This window comes from Pygoscelis adeliae, unplaced genomic scaffold, assembly GCF_000699105.1.
Source record: "Pygoscelis adeliae isolate BGI_AS28 unplaced genomic scaffold, ASM69910v1 Scaffold160, whole genome shotgun sequence".
NCBI classification, from domain to species: Eukaryota; Metazoa; Chordata; class Aves; order Sphenisciformes; family Spheniscidae; genus Pygoscelis; species Pygoscelis adeliae.
In genome coordinates this window covers 7,746,253-7,751,927 of record NW_008824035.1, presented here as the reverse complement: position 1 = coordinate 7,751,927, position 5,675 = coordinate 7,746,253, and positions in this window count along the sequence as shown.

Genomic DNA, 5,675 nt, shown 5'->3' with positions numbered 1-5,675 from the left:
AGTTGGCCTCGGCCCATCGATCCAGCCTGTCCAGGTCCCTCTGCAGAGCCTTCCTACCCTCGAGCAGATCAACACTCCCGCCCAACTTGGTGTTGTCTGCAAACTTACTGAGGGTGCACTCGATCCCCTCGTCCAGATCATTGATAAAGATATTGAACAAGACCGGCCCCAAAACTGAGCCCTGGGGAACACCGCTCGTGACCGGCCGCCAACTGGATTGAACTCCATTCACCACAACTCTCTGGGCCCGGCCGTCCAGCCAGTTTTTTACCCAGTGCAGAGTACACCTGTCTAAGCCATGTGTCTAGAGTGTCTAGACACACTAAGTGTCTAGAAGTGGCAGAACAAGGCCTTGTTCCTTGTCCTTTGTCCTGTTCTGAGTGAGGCCTTACAGAAAAGCCCCAACATCAGTGCTGATGTTGAGTCCTTTTGTGTGCTAGTTATGTTTTACCTTCACTGTTGTCTTGGTCTTGCCGGTAGTCGTGAGCCATTCACAAATCAGTGCTTTTTCTCTTTGAAAAGGGACCTAGCGAAGTGGCAGCTCTAGTTTGGTGAAGCCCTCAGAGCAATAGGAGCAACAGGAGGCGGAGGAGGAGAGGAAGATAAGAAGATATGTATTTGTGGTGGACAAACTTATGTAGTTTCATAAAGGGTTTGAGAAAACCCTTTCATAAAGGGTTTGAGAAAACTTGCAAACGTTTTAATAAAATGAAACAATATTAGACATCTACATTGTATACTAGCTATTTGCTTTTGCTTTTTATTTTAAAGTCAAGGGAAATAGCTGAATATTTGCTAGATATACACAGAAAAATGTAAACTCAGAATATTTTACTTGATGTTTCTCTCACTTGTGCTTTCTTACGCAACTTCCCCACTTAGAGGCTAGGCTGGGTTAATCATTGTATTCGGCTGAATCAGATTTCAAAGACAATTTAAAGGTAGTTTATAATGCATCCTTCTCTTACTATCTCCTGTGCCGAATCATCCTGCAATTGTGAATATTGCAGTCTTAATGTTACAGTTGCTGGGTAATCCTTTTATTATTTGGATTTTTGTATCCCTTCAAGCTGAAGGCATCATTACCTCATCTTAGAAGGACCAAAAAAAAAAATTCATATTCTAAGTAGCAGAACCCTATTAATTCTAGGAGCTTTCATTTCTACTTGCTGCTGCTTTATGTTTTAGTTGCTTCCCCCTCAATGTGGAAAGGAGCCAGCTGTGTTAGCAGGAACATCTCAAGAACATGATCTGTCATGTCAGCACTTCATCATTCATTTTTGCTATGCTGAGACTGTAAAGGAGGCCTCAACACAATGTTGATTCTATGGGTATTGCTGGCTTTGATCATAAATTATCTTTCCTCAAGTGTTTACCATCCTTGATGGTGCTGGATTCAAATTTCTGTATATGTTGGAAAGCCCTCTGACCCAAAATGTTTATGACCACTGAAAACTTCCCTCAGATTCCTTTTCATACAGCCGTTCATTACCATACGTGTGCTCTTGTATAGTTGCTGCAGCTCTCTAAGCTGTGCCAGTTCTTTGTACTTTAGGTTTTCTCTAAATCTAATGGATGTGATTAAAGAAGCTGACACCATTAGCAGGTAAAATGAACATTGCTGTGGTCTCTGTGACATCCTTAGCCTTTGATTTTTTTTGGCATGTGGATTAATACAGTGTATGGCAAATATTGTGGTATTGGCATTCAGCTACCGCAGGTTCCTAAGGGTAACCACTGTAGGCTGAAATAGCTTGTTTAAGCAAATAACCGCAACATATAATTACTTTGTTGATTAATATAAAAGCTCTTTAGTTTTCTACAGCTTCCTTTTCGGATTTGTTACAATGAGTTAGAAATAATCATTATAAATAATGAAACAGGATTTTTATTTAAACCTCTATGTGAAAACATGGTCTGGGAAAGCAGGCTTGTCCTCTTTATAAAAATGGCTTTGGGAGCAAGCTCCTGCTGAGCCGTTCTCTGGAGGCTGGGGGCAGAACTCGGCTTGATGCCTTGTGCCAAGAACAGCATTTCAAAAAGGGCAGCGTTTTATTGTGGAGTGTGAGAAAAAACATTTTTTTTACAGATCATGTTGACAAACACAATCTGTTAATGGTTTGTTAGTGCAAAGAACAACGCTTAAAAAGCAGACAAAAATAGTTCTAGAAGTACCTTTTTAGGCCATGGCAAAGCCTAATATCCAACTACGATTTCCCAGACACTGACAAAATCTTTTCCACTTCAGCACTGCCTTGTGGAGGTAGCTCTGATGTACACTCTGTCTTTACATCCCTGTGCTGCAGCAGGCAGGCTATATTTATGAATGGTCAATTAGCACCGTCATCTCTAATCTATGGTATATAGTATGTCAGGGAAATACCCATCTGAAATGTGACACAATTATGCAAAAAACCATGACAGATTTAATAGACCTATCTACAGTATATTCCACAAGTCTTCTCCCTGCTCCCCCAAAGTAAAAACATGTTGGGACTGTGCTTAGAAAATTTGTAGATGCCAGTTTTGAGGTAGAAGGTTCCTACAATGGCCTCGCCAGTCAAGAATGAATAATTTCTGAGGTGTCTGGAGTCATCAATCAGCTTTATTTTTGGAACATACTAGTTGGGCAGACTCTTAACCTTTAATTGGTCATACCTTAAGAGCCTTTTTTTTTGGTTGAGACCTGTAATATATATTAATATAACCATTGCAATATAAGTAATAACTCCTGTAGCACAACACACATATATATATACACACACACACACATTGGTTCAGTTGTCGTATGTGTATCCTTTCAGTGGAGACTAGATAGGTAGTGGAGAGTAAATGAAACAACCGTAGACCAGGACGTGCTCCAGAAAGCAAGGGATGGATGTGGAGTGCAATGCTCTTGCACCATCAGCTGTGAAACTTTATGGGAGGATTGAGGTACCAGAGGAAAAGCAAGCAGAGGAAACTGGAGGGAGAATAAAAAAACAAAATTGTTGGGTTTTGTTGGTAATGAGACATTTTTTGAAGATGAGGGACTGTTAAATTATAGATATGTGTGATGTAGAGCCTCTTTGTGCAATTGAGAAGATAGGTAGTGGGATTTTATTCAGGCAGTGGAAGCACAAATACCAGTGACGTAACTGGTCATTTTGAAACCAGATGTGTATCAGCACTGGATAAACACATGGGAGGGCATTCTTTTAATGACATATTTTCAGCAGTTGCTGTAGGGTCATAGAATTTTTTTTTTTTCATTTCTATCTCTATTAACACAAATTGAAAATGTTTCACATTGTTGCTAGGAATTTGTGGACTTGAGTGCAAAGCTGCTGCCTTATATGGTCCCGTTAACACTTTCTGATTGTAAAAGCTTCTGATGGATCGCTGCAAACTTGAGAAAACTGTTACGGCCATATTCTATTAGATTTTGTTTAGGACAAAACACTGCAAGCTGCTTGGCGCTGTGCTGAGAGTGCTTGGCACTTTTACATTCTTGTGTATACAGCACAGTAAGCATTTCATTCAGACAATTTGAGACAGTAGGTGCATGCTAATTCAATAATTTTCTTTGGTGCTTTTTCCAGGACTTAAAAATTTTATACCACTGAAATACTTCTCAGCATATCTTTTCAGTACATCACAAAAGAACAACCGTTATCCTTTTCAGTAGACTGCCCTGAATCTCAGGAATTACTAAGGAAGGTTAAAATACTGCAAAGTCATACTGACTTTGTTGCATCTGCAGATGCAGCTTGGTTTGCAGTCACTCACTGTTCTTAATGCAGAGGTCTAATTTATGGTTATTTGCTGCTTACTAAATTTAGATTGGACAGGTTTTTTTGCCTGTTTTTGAAACAAAAGTGAGGTATCTTACAGTTTGCTTTGGATTTGAAACTCAGTTTTTGTAAATTATTCATTAAGTTAAATTTTAAAAATAGGCTCCTCTGGATTACGTTTTGGAAGTGAACTTCCTTTCATTTACATGGCATGTTTGTGGGCCAAGTCCAGAAGGCTACTCACATAGAAAAGTTGTGTTGCTAATCCGACTCCTTAGTGTTGACAAAGTGTAACTAATAAGAGTAAAAAGTTCTAAGTATCCCTCAGAATTACTAGCCTGTTCAGAGAGGTGAATACTTCATATGAACCCTCATTCTAACTTGTCTGATGCCGTGCAGAAAACACAGGTGTGGCATTGCCATCAGAGGCAGGGATAACCTAAACAAGTGAGGATGTGACCATCCCTGCTAGCATCTGATACTGGTACTTAATCCTCTGGTCCCTCTGGGATTTGGAGACTCTCTGCATGGAGTGAACTGTAGGAGACTTGGAGCAGCTCCCTGTTTGGTTGTTTGTCCTACTTGTACCTAGATGGAAAACAGTCTGTATTTTGGTTAGATTTCATTGAGTTAAAAGTACGTAAGAATTGTTTTGCTATTCTGATTTCTATTTCAAGTATGACAAAATGATTCAGTAATGAAAAGATTGGTAGAAAATTGTTTTATGGGCCATATATAGCAAAAGAACATATGGGAATTTACATGCGGAAGTGAAACAATACCAACACGTGCACCGTGTCTGGGACCAATGGTGTCAGCCAGGACAGGAGGGTGGAAGAGTCCCTTTTTTATTCTGTTCAGGGCCGTGTGGTTGTTCGAGGAAAACGCTTTCACCAAAATGCTCATTTTCTTGGGTGGTCTTCTGGATAGTTACCATACAGGTGAGGAGACTCTAAGTTAATAATTAATCAGTCAAACAACTGAAGAGCAGTAAATAAACAAATACTTCATTTCAACTTTTAACTTTAATGAAATATTCCAAGATTTCTAAAGTATTTTTAGTGCCTTTTTTTTTTCTGTAAGGGGTGTGTGTGTGTGTGTACAAAAACTTTATTATGAGAAATTAGTCATAATCCTGGTTCCGACAGTGACAATTTCTATAATTTATAATATGTAATTATAACTAACTTTCCACTGCTATTCCCAGTTTTTTGATAAAGAGATGATAGTACTTCCATGGCAATAGTCCAAAAAAAAGCAGCCTTTTGAATAGTTGCAGTAGCACAAGGCAGGAACAACTCCAACTTTTTTTTTGTTTTCTTTTTCAAGCTTGTTCCTGCACTGTTGATCTTGCCATGAGCTGAAATGGCAACATATTTAGGCCTGCACTGTAGTTTAGTTACTCTTGGTCCATCTTGTGTTACCTCATGTGCATGAAAGATGACGTTTTCTGAGTTAGTAAAAAACCCATGTAGTTCACTGGTATATTGTGTGGCTTTTTAGACCTCTCCATGCATATGATACAACATTAACTGTCTTCTAAAACAGGAAACATGGAAGAGTTGAACAGTCAGGGCTTTCTGTTATTTCACTGATGTTCATAAGCATCAGAGGGCAAGATGTTATTTTAGATGACGTGAGGTTTTCAGTTACTTGAGTTCAGACAGAAGTCAAATCTAAATTCATCTTTAATTGATGTTACTTTTAACTGAATGTATTGGAAAAAGAAATATTACATTTCCTTTATGCATTAAGCAAGGTCACTATTCATGAAAAGCCATCACTTGGTGCTTGTGACTGGTGATTCATCCTGTCCAGCTGACCAGCGTGGAAATGGTCAAGACTGCATGTCTTTCACAGTCTTTCAGCTGTATTTGTGAACTTCATCAGTTTTCTGCACTA